The following is a 10,837-nucleotide window of genomic DNA, read 5'->3' as shown; positions in this document are numbered from 1 at the left end:
TAAATAAAATTTTGAAAAAGGAAAACCGCATCTGCCTACTTGTGATCTCCATTCAGGTGTCTCACATCTCAAGTTTGACTTGTTAACAATGTTTTAGTCACCCCCACACACCTCAAAGTGCGTCACCCGCCCAGGCTTTCTCATTTCTGCCAGTGGTATCACGTTCACAGAGTTCAAATCAGAAACCTGGGAACCACCCACTGTTGCTGCCGCCATCCCTCTACATCTAGTCCCTTACCAAACCCATCAACTCCACCTCCAGTCAATCATCTGGAATCTGTCCAGCTCTGCCCCCCTCTGTCATGGTCTCAGACATCATCCTCTAACTACACCGATCTCCCTCCTGCCGCTACTGACCCTTCTCCAGTCTTCTCCCACAGCTGCAGAATTGGTCACATCACATCACCCTGTTTAAAACTCGTGTCGTGGGTTCCCTGTGGGTTACCCTGCATGTGGGTAATGGTCAAACTCTATGTCATAGTGTCTTCAAAGGTGTGGGTCCCAAGGCTAAGATCAAGATGGCCTCAGGGCTGCACTCTTCTGGAGGTTCTAGGAGAATCTGCCTCCTGCTCATTTGGCTTTGTTGGAACAATTCAGTTCCTCATGGTTGCAGAGCTCTTTTCTTGCTGGATGTAAACTCAAGGTCATTCGCAACTTCTAGAGGCTACTGCATTCCTTGGCTTGTGGTCCCCTTCCTCCATCTTCAGAGCCCCCAAAGAGGTTGAATCCTCATGTAGCATCCCTTTGATCTACTCTTCTGCCTCAGTCTTTAGCTGTTAAGCTAGTAGATTGGGCCCACCTAGATAATCTCTCTGCTTTAAGAAGGTCTGATTAGCAGCCTTCATTTTGATCTGCAAAGCTAATGTCCCTTTTGTCATGTAACATGTCATAGTCACAGATCTCGGGGGGATTTAGGATATGGCCATCTCTGGTGGACCAATATTCTGCGTGCTACAGTCACCATTTATAATAATGTGAAAAAGTATCACATTCTTAGGAATGAATGTGCAAGTCCTCTGTGCAAAAGAGCTATAAAATATTATTGGGAAAAAAATTTTAAAGGCTGTTGAATCTCCTTAAGATAGAATTTTGAAGCTTTTTGTGCATTGAAACTCTACCTGGTTTTGGACCAACCCCAGAATAAAGAAGAACCACATTTTATATACACGCAATTGCTCTTCCGTGTTAAACTTCAACGACTTACATGAGGAAATTTCAGTGGCGAAATACATTCTTTTTAAAGCCATATGAATTTCTGGGAACTATTTTCAATCTTATAAATCCATCATTAGAATCTACGTTGTTTTGATTTGGTACTTCCATCATACTTATCGACTGAAAATTATCTTGAAAGTAGTATGTGACTCCAACAAAAGTATGACTTTATTATATTAAAGACTACTGTATTGATTTAGTGAAATGTTATAACTTGGTAAAGTTATTCCCTTCTTTGGAATTGTGCTCCCCAAAGTCTTGATGATTTAGTATGCCGAACTGGGCTGGTTATGTTATCTGAAGACATTAGGTCATTATCTGAGTTTTGCAGCACTATATACTTTAAGCAGAGGCATGACTGGTCACATCTTTTAGCATTTCACATTTCCCTAACTGAAAAAACTGCCACATCTCGGGGCGCCTGGGTGGCTCAGTCATTAAGCGTCTGCCTTCGGCTCAGGTCATGATCCCAGGGTCCTGGGATCGAGCCCCGCATCGGGCTCCCTGCTCGGCAGGAAGCCTGCTTCTCCCTCTCCCACTACCCCCTGCTTGTGTTCCCTCTCTGACTGTCTCTGTCAAATAAATAAAATCTTTAAATAAATAAATAAATAAATAAATAGCCACATCTCAAAACATGCTTCTGTCATTGCTGAAGCAGGATATGTCAGGCTATTTGAATATAATTGGCTTTTTGAAGTAGTTGTGACCACAAAGCATCTTTTTAACACAAAGAGCTATGCATCATTTGAAATTACTCAAATAATGTCTTTTTTTTTTTTTAAGATTTTTTTTTTTTTAATTTATTTGAGAGAGAGAGAGAGAGAAACAGCATGACAGGGGAGAGGGTCAGAGGGAGAAGCAGGCTCCCCGCTGAGCCGGGAGCCCGATGTGGGACTCGATCCCAGGACTCCGGGACAGTGACCTGAGCCGAAGGCAGTCGCTTAACCAACTGAGCCACCCAGGCGCCCTCAAATAATGTCTTTATAGAAGGCGTGAATCCCAGGTACTTAATGCTTCCAATATTATGGTGCCAGTGTGAAAGGAGGCGGGAGGAAAAAAAAGAAAAAAAAAGATCGATATAAACTAATCAAGTGAAATTCACTGCAGCGTATTTTTATGGGGCATCCTTTCGGATGCCAAAGGGCAGCTGTAATCTGAAAGACAATTCAGTGAAGATATTTTGTTACATGTTTTGTCACAGATAATTACCAACCACTGTATTCATGGGCTAGGGCTACCATAACAGCATGCGGAAGCCTGAGTGGCTTAAACGACAGAAACTTATTTTCTCACAGTTTGGAAGGCTGCAGCTCCAAGATGGAGGTACCAGCAGGGTTGCTTTCTGGTGAGCCCTCTCCCTGGCTGGCAGGTGGCACCTTCTTGCTGTGTCCTCTGTGGACTTTCCTCTGTGTGTGCCCTCTGGTGTCTCTTCCTCTTCTTATAAGGACACCGGTCCTGTTGGTTTTAGGGACTCATCCTTATTGTTACAGGATCACAGGGTTCTTGTCTCACAAAGTCAGAGAAAGAATCTCACGGACACAAAAGGGTGAAGTGAAGTGAAAGTTTATTAAGTGAAGGTGAGAGCGGAAAGCAAAGAAGCTGTCTAGAGTGAGAGGGGTCCCAGATGGGTGGCCACAGAGGGCTTTTAGGGGCAGTGTTTTCTTGAAAACCAACTTGGAAGCTTGTGGCCTTGAGATTCTTGTGCCATCTTGGTTTGAGCACGGACTCTTGATAATACCTTTCATGACTTACTTCTTTGAAGTTTGGTCATTTTCTGTGATTACACTGTAGCTGCCAAAGAAAAAATATTCCCCACCATCCGAGGCCAGGGGGTCTGTTTCCCTATTTCTTGTTCACTCTGGCTTAGTGCTTCTGCCTGCCAGGAATAGTCTCAGAGCCCAGCCAGGGGCCCCCTACCTCTCCCTGCCTATACCTTAACCCTTTCCTTATTCATTATGACCTCATTTAACCTTAATTATCTCCTTAAATGCTGTCTCCACAGTGACATTGGAGATTAGACTTCAACATAGGAATGTGGGAAAGGTGGGGGACACAATTCAGTCTATAACAACTACTAATGAATATATTTGATACTTATAGTTCTTTCATACAGAGTATTTTGCTAAAAACATTTTGCTCTTACCTTTATTTTACAATGCTTAGTATAAGTGATTAATCTAGCCAGGTTTACTATAAAAAGGACCAGCTACGTGTACATAATATATGTTAATAAACCATAGAAATAGTATACCAAACTTTTAAAATTAGCATATTTTCTACCCAAAATATTGTTTACCTTAAGATTTAGGACTTTAGGGGCGCCTGGGTGGCTCAGCCAGTTAAGCATCCGACTTTTGGTATTGGTGGCTCAAGGTCATGATCTCAGGGTCATGGGATGGAGCCCTACGTCAGGCTCCGGGCTCAGCACAGAGCCTGCTTGGGATTCTCACTCTCCCTCTCTCTCTGCCCCTGCCCCCAGCCCATGCTCTCCCCCCAGATAAAATAAATCTTTAAGAAAAGAAGTGAAAAAAATATTTAGGACTTTAAAATAAAGGGTTAAATCCAGTAAAGGTTTTGATTATTTTTTGTTATAGGAGATGTTTTTATAACTGAAATAACATTTCAGGTAAACAAAACATTGGTAAATACTGATACTTCATTTTTTTTGTTACCCTATATAATTTCTTTAATACTTCTCTTAAAAAAGGTGTAATGCCAGGGCACCTGGCTGGCTGGCTCAGTTGGTGGAGCATGTGACTCTTGATCTCAGGGTTGAGTTTGAGCCCCATATTGGGTGTAGAGACTACTTAAAAATAAAGTGTTTTTAAAAAAAGGTATAGGGATGCATGGGTGGCTCAGTTGGTTAAACATCTGCCCTCAGCTCAGGTCATGATCCCAGGGTCCTGGGATCGAGCCCCACGTCGGGCTCCCTGCTCAGCGGGGAGCCTGCTTCTCCCTCTGCCTGCCGCTCCCCCTGCTTGTGTTCTCTCTCTCTCTCTCTGACAAATAAAAAATAAAAATCTTTAAAATAAATAAATAATTAATTTTAAAAAGGTATAATGCCTTAATATTAAAGATTTCTAAATAAAACATGTATATATACATGTACATATATATATTATTGGCAGAAACTTAGACAAATAAATGGGGAAATACAGTATATTTGATAACTGGAAGACTCAATTGTAAAGATGTTAATTCTCCCCAAATTGATCTATAAACTCTATACAATAAGGTAAAAATACGAACAAGATTTTCTATGAAATGAATAAGCTAATTCTAAAACTTATGCAGAAAAGCAAAAAGCGGATACAATCTTGGAATAAAACAAGGTGGGAATGTTTACATGCCAGTTTCAAGAGTTACTGTAAATCTACAATGTAGCACTTGTGCAAAGACAGACTCATGAAACAAACATGAAAGATACTTTATCTACAACAGCAACAGCACACCAGAATTGTGGGCAATGATATTTTCATCGCTGCCCCCCCCTAGTTTAGATGATCAATAAGTATCTGATGAACGAATGGATTGATGGATGCAGAGGTGAACAGACCATGAAGCTGCTAAAGCTTCAGCTCCAGGGGCCATCATCTGCAAGGGCACTTTCTCAGGTGCTGAGAGAAGCGCTAGTCATGTATTCAGAAGGTTAAAAAAATTTTTAATTTGTGTGTTTTATTATCCCTCCCCAAGCTCAGTAATAAAGTCCCCGTGTATTGCATCTATTCACTTGAGAACATGTCTTTCATTGGACAGGTCAAAAGATGAAGCTTGTATTTCTCCCCTTCTCTCAAACCAGTCATTGCCTCTATGGCGCATTGACTTCCTTCCTTGAAAATGCTGTTCTGTTGAGCGGTTTTCACCTTGGGACCGAAGGCCACCTTTCACCCTCAGGCTTGGTCTAGTAGCACAGGCTGATCCAGGAGAGATGTTCACTCATCTCTTCTGGGGTCACCGTTGTTTGCAAGCAGAGGAGGCTGGGTAGCCTGATTTCAGGACTGCTGGTAAAGCTAAAGGGAAAAGGCTGAGCTACCAGGAAGGGTCCTAGAAGTCCTCTACTGGTTCCATGCACTCTGGCCTTCTTGGAAGCCCTACATCTCTCACATTATATCAGATACCCTACAGCCCACGTTTGAGAATATTTGCGTAAAATTGTGTGAGTTGAAATGAATTGCAGTGGATGGTTAGACATGTTTCTTTCTGTAAAAGCTTCAATATTTATTGATATTAGTATTATAGCTTTAGATTTTTCATTCAGTAATTTCCTTCCAGGCTTGCAACATTTTATTAACCTCTTGCAAATTCCAAAGCCCCAGGTTCTGTGTTCATGGATCTGAGGGTTAAATGGCCCTTGTTGCCAACTCTCACTGCTTGGGAAGAGAAGGTTTTGGAAGAGGTGTGAAGGGTATACTGAGGGCCTACGGGACAAGGAATGGAAGGGAACGGGACTGAAATTCAGCTCAGTCATGATAGTAAATACCTCACTTCCTATTCTCCCAGGACCAAGTTTTCCACCAAATACTGGGAAAAACTTTATTTGAAGTCGCTGCATTAGGAGATAGAACATTTTTAGAAGTATTTCAAAAGCATGATACTTCAACATTAAATTTCTGTCATTTCTAGGGCAGGTGGCATTGGAAGGGTGGTGGACAGTTTGGAGATGTGTTTTGGAGGGGATTTTTTGTAGAAATACTACTTTTTTGGGGGCACCTGGGTGGCTCAGTCGGTTAAGTATCCAACTCTTGATTTTGGCTCAGATCATGATCTCAGGGTGGTGAGATTGAGCCTCGTGCTGGGCTCCATGCTGGGCGTGGAGCCTGCTTAAGATTCTCTCTCTCTCTTAAAAAAAAAAAAAAGAAAAGAAATACAACTTTTGAATTTGAAAAGATGCTTTGGAATGTTTCAATAACATGACTGAGAATTTTAAGTTTCTGCCTTGGAGATTTCTGAAGGGTATTATTTCTAGTCTTTTTGTGCTTTCTTTGTTTTTTCTGTATGCAGAATCCCGTCACCTGTGTTTAGAGATGGTTTTACTTCTTCCTGTCCAGTAGGAAAGGCTTTTTACTACTTTTTATGTCCCAGTTGCTCTGGCTAGAACTTCCAGCAGTGTTGAATAGCAATGGTCAAAGTAGTCATCCTCTTCTGGTTCCTCATCTAAGTAGAAGGAAAGCTCTTAGTCTTTCACCATTGAGTATGATGTCCACCATGGGTTTTTCATATATGCCCTTTATCATGTTGAGGAAGTTCTCATCTATTTCTGGTTTCCTGAGGGTTGTTTTTTTTTTTTTAATCATGAAAGGAGGTTGGGTTTTGTGAAAGAAGATGTTCTTTTCTGCATCAGTTGAGATGATCATGTTTTCCCCCTCCATTCTATTAATGTGATGTATTACATTGGTTGATTTTTCCTGTGTTGAACAACCCCTGCATTCCTTTTTTTTTTTTTTTTTTAAGATTTTTATTTATTTGACAGAAGAGATAGAGAGAGCAGGAACACAAGCAGGGGGAGTGGGAGCGGGAGAGCAGGGAGCCTGATACAGGGCTTGATCCGGGGATCCCGGGATCATAACCCGAGCCTAATGACTGAGCCACCCAGGCACCCCAACCCCTGCATTGGGGGTTGGTCATGGTGTATAATCTTTGTCATATGCTGCAGAGTTTATTTTGCTAGTATTTTATTGAGGACTTTTTACATGTCCCATGAAGGATACTGGTCTATAGTCTTATTTTCTTGTGAGGTCTTTGTCTGGCTTTGATATCAGAATAATGCTGACCTCATAGAATGACCTCATATTCTTCTGTTTTTTGAAGACTTTGAGAAATATTGGTGTTAATTCTTTAAACGTTTGGTAGAATTCACCAGTGAAGCCATCTGTTCCTGGATTTTTCCTTCTTGGGAGCTTTTTAATTACTGATTCAGTCTCTTTAATGTTATAGGTCTTTCAGACTTTGTATTTTCTCTTGAGTCAGTTTTGATAGTTTGTGGGGTTTCTTTAGGAATTTGTTCATTGCATCAGGGTTATCTACAATTTTCTTAGTATTCCCATGCACCTTTCTGATTTCTATAAAGTCAGTGTTAATGGTCTTACTTCTTTTTTGTCAGCCTAGCTAGAATTTGCCAGTTTTGTTAACCTTTCCAAAGAATCAGCTTTTGCTTTTGTTAATTTTCTCTCTTGTTTTTCATTTCTCCCCACCCTTATCTTTACTTCCTTCCTTTGCTAACCTTGGGTTCTCTTTGCTCTTCTTTTTCTAGATTTTTAAAGTGTAAAGTGATTTGAGATTTTTTTTTAAATTAAAAAATTTAATTTTTAAAATTAAAAAAATAAGATTTTTTTTAATGAAAAAAAAGATTTTAAGCTTGACCAGGTCTCCACAGTAAATATCAGAGGAAAAACCCCCTTGTTCTTCCAGTAGGCAGAGGGGAAAAGAAACCATTTTGAAATACACTAGAGCACCCTGCTCTCACAAGACCTGCCCTCAGGAGAAGCCAGCTAACGGGAGCCAAATCTGCCTGGGTATTATCAGAACCTAAATGACCTGGGGGAAAGACAAGACCCAAATCCAATCAGCTCCAGTTACTTGGGGGAAGAGAAATGCCCAACTCCAGCCCACTCTGGCCATCCTCTCCTAAAGGGAAGAAAAAAATGATAAACACTTTTAAAGTTAACAGTCCAGTGGTGGAAGCTCACCTAAAGACTGAGACCTAATCATAAGGCTATAGAGCACTTCCCCCCACACCTCGCCATCACATTACTAAAGGCTTATTTACAACCCTTGTGTTTACACGGTGCATCATGCCCCACTATCAAGAAAAAGTTCAAGGCATATCAAAAGGTAAAAACACAATTCGAAAAGACAGCAAGCATCAGAACTAGACATGGCCAGGATTTTGGACTTCACAGAGTGGGAATTTCAAAAAAGCTATGATTGGGGCACCTGGGTGGCTCAGTCAGTTAAGCATATGACTTTGGCTGAGGTCGTGATCTCAGTGTTAACAGGATTTTTACTCTGTTGGTGCCCACAATTCTTGGTCAGTCCGCTTCAAAGAATGAAGAGGTAGACCAGACAGAGTGACTGGTGGGCAGCAAAGCAAGGTTTTTTGAGCGATAGCAAAGTGATAGTACAAAGTTGCCAAGGAGGGAGGGGACCCGAAGGGGTTGCCACCAGAGTTTCTACGTCTAGGGTTTTTATGAGCTTGTTGGCAGGCTGTTTTAATCTAAATAAGGATAACCCTCCCTGTACCTGTCATCCAGTCAGATTTTTGTCACCTATCTATCTTATGGGAAAGGGTGGATGTCTCCTTCCAGGGCGGTGTAAAATCCTTTTAAGGCTGGTTTTCTCTTAGGGCACAGGCCCCTTGTCCCTGCCTGCCTGCCTTCCAACTATCCTTCATCATCAGGGTCCTGATACTGAGCCCCATCGAGCTCCGTGTCAGGCTCCCCACTTGACAGGGAGTCTGTCCCTCTCCCTTTGCACCCCCCTCATGCTCTCTGTCTCTCAAATAAATAAAATCTTTAAAAAATAAAAATAGGGGCGCCTGGGTGGCTCAGTCGTTAAGCGTCTGCCTTCGGCTCAGGTCATGATCCCAGGGTCCTGGGATCGAGCCCCGCATCGGGCTCCCTGCTCAGCGGGAAGCCTGCTTCTCCCTCTCCCACTCCCCCTGCTTGTGTTCCCTCTCTAGCTGTCTCTCTCTCTGTCAAATAAATAAATAAAATCTTTAAAAAAAATAAAAATAAAAATAAAAATAAAAATAAAACTATGATTAAAGTGCTAAGGGCTCTAATGGATAAAGTAGATAGCATGAGACTAGATGGGCAATATTGATAAGGAAAAATCTGTGTCCTAAGATGGCCCACCAAGCCAGCAAGGGAGTCCCAGCCCCTGCCCCAGGGCTCTTCCGGGTTCTTCTCACTGCTCTGCTTCCCGCGCGTGCCAATCTGGGTTCCTCTCCCTGCCCCGCTTCGTGCACGCGCACGCGCCAACAGTGCCCAGGATGTGGAAGTAGAAGTGTATAAATTACCCCCTTTGTGCTCGGGGCTCAGACCTTTGGAGATGACTCTTCTCTGAGCCCGCCGGCGTTAAATAAACCTATCCTCCAAGGTCTCCGGGTGCCACTTGGTTCTTCCATCTGGCAATCCAGTCCAGGTTCCATAACAATATAAGTACAGAAATGGGAATCCTAAGGAAGAACTAAAAAGAAAGGCTAGCAGTGAAAAAAACACTGTAACAGAAATGAAGAATGCCTTTGATGGGCTTAGTAGTAGGCTGGACATGGTTGAGAAATGAATCTGAGCTTGAGGATATAGCAATTAAAAAAAAACTATCAAAACTGAAAAGCAAAGAGAACAAAGACTGAAAAACAGTATCCAAGGACTGTGGGACAACTACAAAGGTGTAACATATGCATAGTGGGACTACCAGAAGAAGAAAGAAAAGAATAGAAGAAATATTTGAAATAATAATAGAGAATTTCCCCCAGATTAATGTCAGATACCAAATCACAGATCCAGGAAGTTCAGAGAACACCAAGAGGATAAATGCCAAAAAACTATAACTAGGCATATTATTTTCAAATCACAGAAAATCAAAGATAAAGAAGAATTCTTGAGGGGCGCCTGGGTGGCTCAGATGGTTAAGCGTCTGCCTTCAGCTCAGGTCATGATCTCAGGGTCCTGGGATCGAGTCCCGCATCGGGTTCCCTGCTCAGTGCAGAGCCTGCTTCTCCCTCTCCCTCTGCCACTCCCTCTGCTTGTGCTCTTCTGTCTATCTCTCTGTCAAATAAATAAATAAAATCTTTAAAAAAAAAGAAAAAAAGAATTCTTGAAAGAAGCCAGAGGAAAGACTTAAAGTAGCTATGTCCCACTCAATGGTGAGAAACTCAAGGCTAGGGCACCTGGGTGGCTCAGTTGGTTAAGCGTCTGCCTTCGGCTCAGGTCATGATCTTAGGGACTTGGGATCGAGCCCCACATCGGACTCACTGCTCATTGGGGAGTCTGCTTCTCCCTCTCTCTTCCCTTCCCTCACTTGTGCTCTGTCTCTCTCTCAAATAAATAAATAAAATCTTAATTAAAAAAAAAGAAACTCAAGGCTTTCCCACTCAGATCAGGTGCAAGGTAAGGGTGTCCCTTCTTACCATCCTTTTCAACATCATACTGGAAGTCCTTGTTAATGCATTAAGGCGAGAAAAAGAAATAAAAGGTATACAGACTGGGAAGGAAGAAATAAAACCATCTTTGTTCACATGTGACTTTATCATCTATCTAGAAAATCCAAAAGAATTGACGAAAAAAAACCCTGGAACTAATAAGAGATTATAGCAGGGCTGCAGGATTCAGGTTAATATACAGAAGTTAATTGCTTTCCTTTAAACCAGCAATGAACAAGTGGAATTTGAAAATAAAAACACAATAGCACTTACATTAGCAGCCCCTAAAGTGAAATGCTTTGGTATAAATCTAACAAAATATGTACAAGATCTATGTGAGGAAAACCACAACACTCTGATGAAAGAGATCAAAGAAGTAAATAGATGGAGAGATATTCCATGTTCATATAGATAGGAAGACTCAATATTGTCAAGATGTTGGTTCTTCCCAACTCGATCTATAGACTCACTGCAGTCCCA

Source organism: Phoca vitulina, unplaced genomic scaffold, assembly GCF_004348235.1.
Source record: "Phoca vitulina isolate PV1807 unplaced genomic scaffold, GSC_HSeal_1.0 scaffold21, whole genome shotgun sequence".
In the NCBI taxonomy this organism is placed as follows: domain Eukaryota; kingdom Metazoa; phylum Chordata; class Mammalia; order Carnivora; family Phocidae; genus Phoca; species Phoca vitulina.
This window is presented reverse-complemented; position numbering follows the sequence as displayed.